Raw genomic sequence first — 14,499 nt, 5'->3', positions numbered from 1 at the left:
TTAAAAATACTAATAATAACAATCATAACAAAGGCTGGGACTCCTTGCTCCCTGGTCTCAAATCCAGAGTGACATGTTTAAATCTTGCAAAAATCCTCAAGACTTGCCTTAGCATTACCTGAAGTGGCTTATACTTCTGAGTCTGTAATGAGAGCCCAAAAGCACTCACCTGACACTGAGCCCTGGGCCCCATCAGAGGCCCGGAGGCAGGGCGGCCTTCTCTGGGCGGAAACAGATTAGAAACAGATCCGGAATTACTACACCGGCAACCCTCTCATTTTAGGATCTATTTCCCCAGGATTAATAGCTGGGTGTGGGGGAATTTACTGTCTAATTAATACAGGAGTTTCCAGTAGGGAGGGTATCAGTCAATTGACCAATCAATCTGGTATTTACTGGGCACCTCCTATGTGCTGCTTTCTCACAAGACTTCCTTCCTGCAGAGCACTAGGGATCCTTCCTCACCCGAATCCCCTCTGGTCCTCACTGTGGTTCACTTCCTGACTCTCAGCCCTGGCTGCACATTAAAGTCACCTGAGACCAATTAAGTAAAACTTGCTGTGGGCAGGGGCCCAGGCATCATTCTCTTGATGTGCAGTCAGTGGTGGGAACCCCATAGTCTTACCAATTGCCTCACTGCATTTTGATTTAGAGATATAGGTACTGTACATTGCCTTTTCAATGCTACTTGCCTGGCATGTCACACTCCATTTCTTTATTCTTAATCTTCCTGTATTATTGAGTCTCAGTGTGTGTCCTATAAAGTGGGAGTTGTTTGATATATTCTCACCTCAGAGTCTTTAATCTTTTAATAGGTGAGATTAACTCATTCACATTTATTGTAATGGCTGGTGTGTTTGGAACTGCTCCACCATATTGTCCTATTTACCATGATTTTCTTTTGTTTCTTTTTTGGGTTTTTTTTCTGCATTTTATTGGATTGAGCTATATTTTCACAATTAAAGTTAGGTTATAAGGCCTGAATGGAACAGAGTAGATGGAAATACTCTGACCTAAGTAAGCTGGAATCATTGTAATTATAGTCATTGGGGTGTTTTTCTTAACCCTGCCTATTTGCCTATAGACTTTTGGACAACAGGGATTTACTCATCTTTGGCGGGGGTGGGGGCTTCTGTTGCCCTTAATTCTAGGTCTTGCATGAGCTTGGGGCACCGTAAATAGGTGTTAAACTGAGTATTTTGTAGCATGCCAACAACTTGTTTCTCTGGGGAAGGGCCTAAAGGAAGGGCAGCAAGATGACTAGGAGTCAAGGTGGTGTTGAACACTTATTTGACAACTGTGGAATATCTAGAAAGTGCCCAATGGGGCTGCAGCAGCTGCTAGCACAGATATTTTACTAACCCTGTGACCCTAATCAAGTCACACCTCTTCCCTAAGGCTCAGTTTCCTCATCTCTAGGAGGAGCTGTGGTTATATCCACGGGGTGGATAATAGAGTCAGAGATGGAGCCTGTATCAGGAACTGGGTAGAGCAGGACCCAGGAAGGTGTTCACTGAACACTGGTTCCTTCCACCTGAAAAGTCTGTTCTGGGGGATGGCTGAGAATCCCTTGTGGCAGCACCTCAGGAGAATGACTCAGCCTCAGTTTACCACCACTAATTGTCACCCAACCACTGGGATTAATTATACTCAAGAAGATGCTAACAAGATGTAAATCACTCTGCCTCACCCCACGTTCCTTCTCCTGATGTCTCCTGTCCTTCTCCTGATGTCTCCCGTCCCTCTGTCTGTGGTGGGGTCGGTATGGATTGGTCTTGATGCCCACCTTGTACCAGGAGGTGGCTTTGAAGCCTGGTTACTTGGGTTCAAGTCCTGGCACCACCACTCCCCAACTGTGCTACCTTGAACAAGTTCATTCCTTCCTTCCTTCCTTCCTTCCTTCCTTCCTTCCTTCCTTCCTTCCTTCCTTCCTTTCGTTTTTTGTTTTGATTCTGAGTCTTACTCAGTCGTCCAGGCTACAGTTCAGTGGCATGATCACAGCTCACTGCAGCTTCAACCTTCTGAGCTTAAGTGATCCTTATGCCTCAGCCTCCCGAGTAGCTGGGACTATAGGCAAGTGCCACTATGCCCAGCTATTTTTATTTTTATTTTTGTCCAGACAAGGTATCGCTCTGTTGCCCAGGCTGGTCAGGAACTCCTGGGCTCAAATGACCCTCCCACCTCAGCTTCCCAAAGTGCTGGGGTTATAGGCGTGAGCCACCATGCCCATCCTGGACAAGTTTTCTTAACCTCTCTGAGCCTCAGTTATCTCCATCTGGAACCTGGGGACATAGAAGTTACTGAATCAATATAAAACACTGCTCAATTCAACACCCATTTATTGAGCCCCATATCTATGCAAGGCCTGAAATGAAGGGCTATATAGGGACCTCCCAAAAAAGGGTGAGCAAGTTATTTTTGTCCAGAGGTTTAATTAAGAGGTAGGATTAAGAAAAGGACCCCAATAGCCCTAAGGGTACCTGCCTCCTGGGCTACAGATTTCTTTTTCTTTTTTTAAGCAGGATTTATTGAGAGGACAGAAAAGCTCCCACAGTGGGAGGGGACCCGAGTGGGTTACCCACAAGATTTCAATGGCTGATGCATGATGAGGCTGCGTCGTCGACAGGTACCCAGTAGGTGCCCTCGATATTGTCACCATTCAGTGATCATTTTCTGAGCGCCTTCTGTGTGCACCTTAGTGTCAGGCCAGGAAAGACATCCAGAAGTCATGCAGTGTTTAAAGAGGGCAGGGATGGGGGCTACACAGCACTGTGGTGTGCCCCCCCACCAGACCCTGAGCTCCCCGCAAAGCCACCCAGTCCCCCCTTGGCCCTGGAAGATGACTGTGACAGGTAGGAGGCCGGGTCCCTCCCCTGGCCCCGGGAGAGGTGAGGCCAGTTCTGGGGAAGGGTGTGCACTTGTGTGCGTTCCAGACATTCCAGTGCTGAGGCACCCCCACACCCACTGAGACAGGATTAACCCCAAAGGGGAGGCGCTGTGGACGTGACCAAGGGCTGGTGGCTCTGGCCAGGCAGGAAGTGCCCAGCCTGTAAGGGCTCATCCCCACGCACAGGAAGAAAGTGCAGGCCAGGCTGTGACCCAACAGAGGACACAGCCGTTCTGGGCAGCAAGGCCAGCTCGGCGGAGGCAATGGCAGGAAAATGTCCTCTCAAGGCTGGGATCCGTTCCTGGAGTGGCTGCTCAGAGGAGTGGGGGACAGCTGGGGTGCAGGTCAGGTGTCCCGGCTTTGCCCAGTAGCCTGGGGTGAGGCTGCTGCAGCTCTGGGACCTGGGGAAGGGTTGTGATTTCTGTGCCTGGCTGCTCCACACCGAGACACAGACGCTGTGCTCCACTGGGCTCAGCTGGGAGCCCTGGATCTTTCTGAGTCAGGTGACTGGGAAGGGACCTATAGACCAGACCAGGCAGACATCTGGCCAGTGTGGGTGGGTCTGGTGGGGGAGGGATAGGGGGAAAGAGAATAGCATTTAGTAGGTATCCCTAGGTGCCAGGCACTGAGTGAGACAGAAAGATGCTGCGAGTGCCGATCAGCTGTTTTATAGCAGAACTGACAGGCCGTGGTCACTGTGGATTTCAAGCAAAGGGGCCCCAGAATCACCTTGAATCATGCCATCCTAGTCAGTAACCACTAGCCACGTGAGGTGTGCTGCGTGTATATCTGTGTACCAGGTTTTGGAGACTTCGTATGAAAAAAAGAATGTAAAACATCTCAATATTGTTTTTGCCAGACACAGTGGTTCACGCCTGTAATCCAGAACTTTGGGAGGCTGAGACAGGAGGACTGTTTGAGCCTAGGAGTTCAAGACCAACCTGGACAACATAGTGAGACCTGGTCTCTACAAAAAAAAAAATCAAAAAATTATCCAGGCATGGTGGTACACGTCTGTAGTCTCAGCTACTCGGGAGGCTGAAGCAGAAGGAGCTCAGGAAGTCAAGGCTGCAGTGAGCCATGATTGTGCCACCGCACTCCAGCCTGGACAACAGAACAAAACTCTGACTCAAAAATAATAACAATAATAATAATAATGCTTTATTGACTGCCTATCAAATTGATACTATTTTCGCTATATTAGGTTAAATAAAATATAAAAATTGGCGAGGCACGGTGGTTGATACCTGTAATCTCAACACTTTGGGAGGCCGAGGCAGGAAGATCACTTGAGCCCAGAAGTTCAAGACCAGCCTAGGCAACATAGCAAGACTCCGTCTCTACAAAATATATTTTAAAAGTATGCATTCTATGTATACATTTAAATTACGTTCTCCCAATTCTTTTTACTCTTTTCATGTGGCTGGTAGAAAAATGTGAGTTATGCCGGGCTCAGTGGCTCAGCCTGTAATCCCGCGCCTTGGGAAGCCGAGGTGAGTGAATTGCCTGAGCCCGCGGGTTTGAGACCCACCTGGGCAACTTGGCAAGACCTCATCTCCACAATAAATCAAAAAATTAGCCGGGCGTGGTAGCGCGCGCCTGTATTTTCAGCTACTTGGAAGGCTGAGGTGGAAGGATCGCCAGAGCCCAGCTGCGGTGGCCAGGAGCCTCTGGGTGACAGAGTGAGACTCCAACTCGAAAAGAAAAGAAAAAATGTGAGTTACATGTGGTTCAAGCCCTATTTCTATTAGCCAGAGCTGGCCTTGCACACAAAGCAGCCTTCCCCCCCACTGAGTGCATCTTTCTGTTTACACGACGGCTCCATTTATGGGCGAGGAAGTCAAGCCTGAGACATGTGGAGTGACACCGTACTTCAGATAGCCAGGAGCAGTGCGTATGACTGTCGATGGGGCCAGCTCTGGGCTGGGCGCTGTGGACGTGACAGTGAGCAGTAGACAAGGACCTGCACCCTAGCAGAGCCCTGTACTCCAATGACAAGGAGGAGAAGGAGGAGAAAAACCAGCCATGTAATCCTCACGGTGTGATGGTCACACCCAAAATGTCTTTTTGTTATTGTTGTTGACACAGAGCTCTTTCACCCAAACTGGAGTGCAGTGATGTGATCAAGGCTCACGGCAGCTTCGACCTCCTGGGCTCAGGCAATCCTCCTGCCTCAGCCTCCCTATAGGCACACACTACACACTTGGCTAATTTTTTGCTTGTTTTGTTTTTTATAGAGACAAGGTCTCGCTATGTTGCCCAGGCTGGTCTTGAATTCTGAGGCTCAAGCGATCCTCCCTTCTCAGCCTCACAAAGCGCTGTGATTCTAGATGCAAGCCACCATGCCTGATCCAAAGTGCTGTCATTGACAAAGATCATCCCTTTGAATCATTCTCCACCCTCTGTGGTTGGATCAATTCTTAAACCCATCTCACAGACAAAAAAAACCCTGAGGTACAGAGAGGCTAAGGAACCCACCTGCACCCACACCCAGGTCGGAGTGATAACCCGTCTATGTTCTCTCCCCTGTGGCAGGCTGCCTCAGTTTCCTCCCTGCAGTCAGGGTAGAGGAGAATGAGCCAGTTGTTGCCATGGGACTTGGACAAGTAGAGCTGAAGACTGAAGGTGGCTCTCAAAGCAGCCCCCACCAGACAACTCCCCTCCCAGGGCACTGCTGGCTGGAGTATTGCCATCCTGCTGACCTTGGAGGGTCTGGGTCTCTCCGGGGGGGCAGGAGGCTGGAAGCAGGTCTCCCCAACCTAGATCTTTCTATCACAGAGCCAGACTGTGCCATCATTCAGCTGACACTTACCTGTGCTCCCAGATGCTCTTAGGATAGGGCAGGTGGATGCTGCCTTGGTCTGGGTGAGGGGGTGACCCTGACTGAGGCAGAGGCCAGAGGGGCAAGAGAGGCAAGAGAGGAGGGTGCACAAGCGACCTCTTCCCAGATGAACTGCAGAAGGAGAGGCGGACTCTGGGCCGTGCTCTGGCCTCTGTTGGAGCTGTGGGCAGGTTATTCTTCCCCACCCTTGCCTTCCATGTGTCCCTCCTGCAGACAGAGCAGTGGAAACACCCTGCAACCTCACATCCCCAACCCGCTGACCCAGGTTCTTATGCTGCAGTGGGCTGTGCGTTTGTCCCCAGCCAGGCCTAGGGCATCCAGGGCCTGGACACATCTCCCCGATGGCCACTTTACCTGTGTGCACACCAACCTCTCTTCCAGGTTATCTGAGAACCCCCCGCCCTGGGCTAGGGCAGTGTGAGGCGGAACCACTGCCTCACCTTGCAAGTCCCTGTTCCCAGCAGATTCTGGCCCCAGGCCTCAGCTACTGGCTTCTGTCTGCTTCTTAAAGGAGCCCCAGCCCCTGGATGGTGAGCCTGGTGGAGGCCTCGCCTATGTCTGCTCCCTCCATCACCCCCACCCAGTCCGGCAGCGTGCGTCCTGCGATGATGCCCATTTTACAGCTGGGGAAACTGAGGCTAGGGAGACTAAGTCTGCCTTTGGTCTGGGTGCCTAACCACCGGGTTACACGGCTCCTCGAGCAACAGAGCAGGTCCGGGGGCACCTACACAAAATTAAAGCAGGAAGAGTGACCAGCAGGTGGGGAGGGATCCCCTGAGACATCTGTATTCTCTTTCCTTCTTCTTCTTTTTTTTTTTTTTTTTGAGTTGGAGTCTCACTGATAGTGCACTGGCATGGTCATGACTCACTGCAGCCCCAACCTCCTGACTTCAGGAGATCCTTCCACCTCAGCCTCCTGAATAGTTGGGGGCTATAGGTGTGTGCCACCACACCGGGCTAATATTTTTTATTGTTTGTGGAGACGAGGTCTTACTGTGTTGCCCAGGTAGTTCTTGAACTCCTTGTCTCAAGTGATCCTCCCCACTTGGCTTCCCAAAGGGCTGAGATTCCAGGTGTGAGCCACCTGCCCAGCCCTGTGTCCTCTTTCTTTGCCCATGTGGAGGTGGATAGTGGGTGGATGAGCCAGGGTGCCACCTCTGCCCCCTGCTTCTCTGACGGGCACCCCTGCTCACCCCCCGTGGGCTGTTCTGTGTCACTTCTGGTACCACACGACTCCAGGTTCAATTCCCAACGCCCCACTTTGCGGCAGGCCTCACTGAGCTGTTGGGGCCTCTGTGCAAGTTGTCACTTCTCAAGTAGGTTGGGCCGTGACCAAGATCGGGACTTGCGGAGGCCGAGGGACCTGAAGTCTGAGGCTCCCCAGTCCTCTCCCTGGCAGTCCCGCAGCTCAGAGGACATCCTGAGATTCAAAAAGGCGCCTGTTCCAGACTCGAGCCTGCCAGCTCAGACCCAGGGAGCCCTTGACTGTCACTGGGAGTGTCCTCAAACCGGCCCAGGAGCCCCTAGGAGGTGCTATGCAGGCCCCCAGCTGGTCTGGGTCCCGTTTTTACAACAGAAAAAGAAAGCAAGGGCTGATTCTTAGGAGACACAGACACGCGGGGCTTGCAAAACCCACCAGTGGGAATCCCCTCAGCCTGGCCTGGCCTGGCCTGAAGGGGCTGTTTCTGGGTCCCCATACGGGCCCCGCCCAGGTCGGAGTCTCCGCGGCCACCTGCCCCTGCCTGTCCACAGGGGGCATCTTGAACACACATCAGCCACTCTCAGGATTTGCCAGATAACTCAGAGATCTAGAAGAAGCTCTTTCTTTCCTCTCTCTCTCTCTCTCTCTATCTCTTTATTTCAGGCAGGGTCTCACTCTGTTGGCCAGACTACGGTGCAGAAGCACTATTATGACTCACCATAGCCCCAACCTCTTGGCCTCAGCCTCCTGAGTACTGTGACAGCAGGCACATACCACCACACCTGGCTAATCTGTATATTTTTGTAGAGTTAGGATCTTACTATATTGTCCAGGTTGGTCTCGAACTCCTGGCCTCCGGCAGTCCTCCCACCTCGGCCTCCCAAAGTGCTGGGATTACAGGTGTGAGCCAACTCTCTCTCTTTAAACTAAACTATACACTTTTTTCTCATTTATCCATTTCCCCGTGTCCTTTTTCAGTCCTGGGTCCCATCCAGGATCCCATGTTGCGTGTGGTTCTCATGCCACCAAACCCTCCTCCATACCCTCCTCCTTCTGGTGGTTCCTTGGTCTTTCCTTGTCTTTCACAGCCTTGACACGTTTCCTTGTCTCCCATGACCTTGACCTTGAAACACAGCCTGGGCAGGTGTTTCATAGGATGTTCCTCAGCTGGGTTTCTGGTGGCAAGAGGGAGGTCACGCATCCGTGGCAGGCCTCCACAGAGCCAGCCTCGTGTCCCCCCGGTGCACCATGTCAGAAGCCTTCCGCGTTGGCTCCTTTCACCCCTGTGCTGTTTACCTTGACCTCTTCTCCACTGCAAAGTGACTGTTTTCTAGAAGGAACCGAATATTTTTTTGGTTTTGAGTCGGGGTCTCACGACATTGCCCAGGCTGGAGTAAAGCAGTGCCATATGACTCACCGTAGCCTCAACCCCCTGGGCTCAGGCTATCCTTCCACCTCAGCCTCCCAAGTAGCTGGAAGTCTAGGTGTGCCATCATGCCTGGTTAATTTTTTTTGTTTGTTTGTAGAGACAAGATCTTGCTACGTTGCCCAGGCTGGTCTCGATCTCCTGGGTTCAAGCAATTCTCCTGTCTCAGCCTCCAAAAGTGCTGGGATTACAGATGTGAGCCCCCCTGCCTAGCCGAAGTAACCGATTTTTACAAAGCCAAGTGCCACAAGCAGGTAGGGGCCCCTAGGAGAGAAAGGGGGTCCCTGGACAGACCCCATACACAGCTTAGGGAGCAGCATAAGGACTCATTTCATTGTTTTTGTTTTGTTTTGTTGGAGATGGGGTCTCCCTACGTCACCCAGACTGGAGTGCAGTGGTGCGATCATCATTGCCAAGTAGCTGAGACTACAGGCGTGTGCCACCATGCCTGGCTAATTTTTTGAATTTTGTATTTTTTGTAGAGATGGGGGGAGGATCTCACTTTGTTGCCCAGGCTGGTCTTGAATCCTGGCCTCAGGCGATCCTCCTGCCTCAGCCTCAGGTGTGAGCCGCCATGCCTGGCCTCAGTGTCATCGTTAATACAAGCCCCGTGGAGAGGCATAGTGAATATGTGCTGCGTGAACAGATGGTCACTGTGACCATGAAGGGAGGCCTATGGTGCACCAGGAGAGTCACACGCCTTCCCTGAATGGTATCTGTTGGGTACCTTCTACAGGCTAGGCCATTTTAGGTGCTAGTGAAACAGCCACTGCCCGCTCGCACTGAGAACATAAATGATCTCGAATCTGCTTTGGGGGCTTCCAGATGCCTGGGGAAAGCTGCCGCAGCTCTGAGACCACCTGGGGAAGGGCTGCGGTCTCTGTGCCTGGTCACTCCATACCCAGACACCATGCTCCAGTGGGCACAGCTGGGAGCCCTGGATCGTTCTGGAGTCAGGTGGCTGGGAAGGGGCCTGTAGACAAGACCCCGCGCTGGGGCAGGCGTCTGGCCAGCATGGGCGGATCTGGTGGGGAATAGCAAGCTCCCGTGTCCAGCTCAGGCCTTGAGCCTCAAAGCTGTCTTTGAAACTCAATTCTGATGTTTCCAGAAGTAACCCTGATCCCCTCCCCACACGCTTACCTAGGTAGGATTTGCTGCCCCCATTTCACAGATGCTAAAACTGAGGCTCGGAATACGCCGTCGCCCCTGCAAAGTCACACTGCTGGTTGGCGGGGTCAGGATTTGAACCCTGCCTGGCTCCAGAACCCCAAGAAGTTCCCCTCCAGGGGCTGTCCCCCAAGTGACTCTGGGCGGTACCTTCACTTTCGGCCTCCGTTTGCTCATCTGGGTAACGAGCAGGTGGGGCCGGCAGCTGCTACGCTCAGCATGTGTGTCCGTGGTCCCTCCTGAGCAAGGAGAGGGAGGGCCAGGTGTGTCCTCTCAGGTGACACTCGGTCCCTTCCCTTTCCTGGGGCGGGGGCCTGAGGGTACCTGGTCTTCTGGCTCAGCCTTCCCTGTCTGTGGGCGGGGCAGGACCAGAGGGAGGGCAGTGGGGAAGGGCTGCATCATCAGCGGGGCTGATGGCCCAGGGGTGGCCCATCTGGCTGCCCCCGCGTGGCTCATGAGTGAGACGGAAAGCGAGACCAGCTGGGCCAGTTCCAGCACTCCCGGGACCCATGCCCTCTCCCTGCGGTTCCCAGCCCACCTGCATTCCTGCCCTTCTGGCTTGGACTCTGCGGCTCTCACGTGGCTGGCTCTTGTGGCCAGCTGGATGGTGGGGCAGGGGGGTGCAGGACCCCTTGACGCCCTCATGCGTGACCCCAAGCCTAAAGAGCAAAAGTGCCAAGACTGCACCCGTAAGGCCTGGGTTCGAATCCCAGTTCTGCCCCCTCCTTTCTGGGAGAGGGACTGTGGCCAAATGATGGAATGGCTTTATACCTCAGTTTCCCCATCTATCAAATGGGGCGAATGACGCTACTCACTTTAGAGGGTGGGAGGAGTCACAAGCCGATGCACGTGGCACTTGCTCAACGCCAGGCCAGGCAATGTCCAGCCTCTGAGCCTTCAGGAGCCTCCTCCAGGTGGCAGAAGTTTCCTGGAGCTGGCCGGCCTCGGGGAGAAGAGGACAAGAGGTGGGGCCTGACTTCTTACAAAGGGAACACGTTGTTTCTGGGGGTGACAGCTTTGGTGTGATATAATTCGCATACCATACAGGTCACGCGTTTCAAATGTACAATTCAGACGGGTGCGGTGGCTCATGCCTATAATCCCAGCACTTTGGGAGGTGGTGGTGAGAGGATTGCCCGAGCTCAGGGGTTCGAGATCAGCCTGGGCAACTTGGCAAGACCTTGTCTCTACAGAAAAAATTTTTAAAATTAGGGGGCATGGTGGTGCATACCTGTAGTGCCAGCCACTTGGGAGACTGAGGCGGAAGGATCACCTAAGCACAGCAGGTCGAGGTTATGATGGCCGTGAGCATGCCACTGCACTCTAGCCTGGATGACAGAGTGAGACTCTAACTCAAAAAAAAAAAAAGTAAATAAATACATCGTCCAATTCAGTGGTTTTTAGTATATTCGCTGTGCAGCCATCACCACAAGCAATGTTGGAACCTTTTTCTTTCTTTTTTTTTTTTCCTGAGTCAGGGTCTCACTCTGTCACCCAGGCTGAAGTGCAGTGGCATGATCACAGCTCACTACAGCCTCAACCTTCTGGACTCAGGCGATCCTCCTGCCTCAGCCTCCCGAATAGCTAGGATTACAGCCACAGGCCACCACACTCAGCTAAATTTTTGATTCTTTGTAGAGACGAGGTCTTGCCAAGTTGCCCAGGCAGGCCTTGAACGCCTGGGCTCAGGCAATCCTCCCCCTTTGGTCTCCCAAAGGGCTGGAAATACAGGCTGAACCAATATGCCCAGCCCAACGTTGGCACATTTCCATCATCCCACAAAGAAACCCTGTCTCCTGAAACAGTCGCTGCCCACGCCCCTCTTCCCAGCTCTGGCAATCTCTCGTCTCCTTTCTGCCTCTATGGATTTACCAATCCTGGTCGCTTCGTCAAAACAGAATTATAACACATGTGGCCTTGTGTGTCTGTTTCTCCCACTCCGCATAATGTTCTCAAGGCCATCCGTGCTGCAGCAGGTGTGAATACGTCATTCTTTTTCGGCTGAATAATAAAGACCCACCACATTTTGTGTGTCTGGTCATCATTTGGTGGGCAGCTGTGTTGTTTCTGCTTTTTGGCTGTCATGAATAATGCTGCTGTGAAATCTATGTACACGTTTCTGGTGATTTCAGCTTTTATTTCTCTCGGGCACATACCTGGGGTGAAATTGCTGGTCCCGCGGCGACTCTGTCCAACCTGCCGGACTGCTTTCGCAGTCTCCACCAGTGGTGCACAGAGCTTCCGATTTCTCCATGTCCTCATCAACAGATGTCACCATCTTGTCCTCTCAGGAGAGCCGTTACAGTGAGCAAAAAGCAGCATCCCACTGTGGTTTGGACACTGGGAATTTTACATGAAAAGGACCTACTATGTACAGGGGAATTCTGGAGACCGTCACATGGCACTGTTAAGGGTATGGACTCCAGGGCCTGCCTGGGTGAGAGTCCTGGCTCTGCCGTCTAGTGACTTTAGGAAAGTCACTTCATCTCTCTGGTCCTCAGTTTCCACAAAAGTGGGGATAATAACACAATTACCCGCGGGGGACCCCCTGCCTCACCGGGCTGCCTTGAAGATTACATCGGAAGTGAACAAGGCACCGGCATGTGGTCAGGGAGTCTCAGCTCATACGACTGTGCTAACGCCTATTATTGCCGTGCCTTGACTCAGGTGATTTTCCTAGCGTCCCCATGAGTAACTGTTAGCCCAGGGATTGGCCATGTGGCCTCTGGAATGGGCCTCCCTGAGGGGAGGAGGCCCATTCACAAGCGGTGTGGCCCCGGGCAAGTGCCTTGACACCTCTGGGCCTTGGGTTCCTCCTCTGTAAACAGGATAGGGAGCTCCCCAGGGACTTAGGGTAAGGATGACACGGAGGCCTGTGAGGGTGACCAGGATGGCTTCGTGGTCATCACCCATTGATAGATGGGGAAACTGAATCTCTGTGAGGGTGAGGTGCTTACCAGAGATGGTCTAAGGGGTGATGGCCTGTCAGGACTTGGTCCCTGGCCTGTCTGGCCACAGGCTTCTCTGGACCCTCCCTTGCACTGTCCCATCAGGAGCCCAGGCCCCCAGGGCTGGTGGTCACCCCCCTCTGCCACATCCCCCTGGGCTTCGGCTGCAGCAACAGGCCCCCCCGGGGATGTCTGGGAAGTGGCTTTCCTTATGTCCGTACCAATCCATGAAGGGGTGATCTGGGAGTTCCGTGCCCCGAGGAGGGGCTGGGCTGGGCTGGGTTCACGGAGGACCAGGGCCCTGACCCACGCCGCAGGTCCTCCCAGTGGCCTGGACAGTCCTGTGTTAAATACTTGGGTTGAGACTCACCGCCCTTGAGTGCAGCAGGCCTGGCTGCTGGTCAGGGACTGGGGTAGGTCTGAGGTGCCCAGAAGCACTCACCTTCCCCATGTGGCCTGCCCATCTGGCGCAGGGGGCGTAGGGACACACTAGGGAACTAGGGAATGGGGATAGGGCCCTGACCTGGCTGCTGCTTACACAGATCCTCCACACAAGCGCTCCCCTGCTGAGCCTCCCTGCACCCCACCAAACACCAGCTTTATCCACTGCAGGACTTGTCAGAGCCTTTACTGACTCATGAACGTATCCAGAGGTAGAGTTTTTGTAACCGCCTTGACCCAGAAAGGTTTCTTCCAGGAGCAAATGGGGTTCCTGGGACCCCACTTTAGGAAAGGCTGCCCCGTGGTTGATCTCACAGAAGGTGTGGCCTGGGTCTTGTCCCCCCAAGCTCCGGTGTCCAGGTCTGGCACAGAGCAGGCCCGTAGACAAGTATGGGACGTGGAGGGATAGACTTCCAGCTCTGTGTGCTGCTGCCATGTCCGCCCCCAACTCCCCCCACACCCTACACTCACAGCAGATCCTCGGGCTCCAGTGGGTAGTGGGGCTCCCCAGGCACCTGTGGAAATAGCAGCAATGATGATACAGCTTCCTGGGCCCAGCTCTGCAGCTCCTGATTCAGAAGGTCCTAGACTCTGTGTGTTTCAGGCTGTAGGCGGCAGCTCCCAGAACTTGGGGTGGGGACGGTCACCCTGAAACCCTGGCTCTCCCACCCAGAGGAACACACCAGGACCGGCCTCTCTCATGGTCTCTCCTGGAGGCGTCTGCCCAGAAGTGCCAAACTCCTCCTTGTCCTTCAGAACCCCGCCGCACCACCTCCTCCAGGAAGCCTTCACTGACCACCCCCTAACCTTGCCCAGTCAGCCAGCAGGTGCCTCTGGGCATTCGCAGCCCCTTTGCCTGCCTCAGTCTCCTGATTGTTTCTGTAAATGCTGATTTCCTCCTGGTCTATGGGGTGAACCAGGGTGGCATCAGGGAGGGTGAGGCTGTGTCTATGTGGGGTGCTAGGTCTGGCACACAGTAGGTACTTAATGAGTGCAGGCAAAATGAAACTCCTGAGTGCTTTGCTGTGCACAAGGGTGTTTATTAGAAATGGAGACACAGCCGGGCTCGGTGGCTCAGCCTGTAATCCCGCGCCTTTGGGAGGCTGAAGTGAGAGGATTGCCTGAGCCCGCGGGTTCGAGACCCGCCTGGGCAGCGAGACCTCATCTCTACAATAAATCAAGAACAATTAGCCAGGCGTGATGGCATATGCCTGTAGTTCCAGCTTCTTGGACGGCTAAGGCGGAAGGATCGCCTGAGTTCAGCAGGTCAAGGTTGCAGTTGGCCATGAGCGTGCCACTGCACTCCAGCCTGGGCAACAGAGTGAGACTCCAACTCAAAAAAAAAAAAGAAAAGAAAAGAAATGAGGGCACTAGGCACTAATCTTGACTGTCGCTGGCAGGCTGAGTGACATCGACTTTCCCTCTCTGGTCTCTGTTTCTTCCTTTGTTTAAAGAAAACAGCACTATGGCAGATCCCCTCGGCCACTAGAGTCACAAACCCCTGTTGAGACTTCCCGCTTATCTGGCTCTGTCCCTAGTCCATTGCTGGCATTGCCTCACGCTCCCCAGAACACCAGGAGTGGTGTT

This window comes from Carlito syrichta, unplaced genomic scaffold (genome assembly GCF_000164805.1).
Source record: "Carlito syrichta isolate Samal-C Ts95f unplaced genomic scaffold, Tarsius_syrichta-2.0.1 Scaffold303189, whole genome shotgun sequence".
In the NCBI taxonomy this organism is placed as follows: Eukaryota; Metazoa; Chordata; class Mammalia; order Primates; family Tarsiidae; genus Carlito; species Carlito syrichta.
This window is presented reverse-complemented; position numbering follows the sequence as displayed.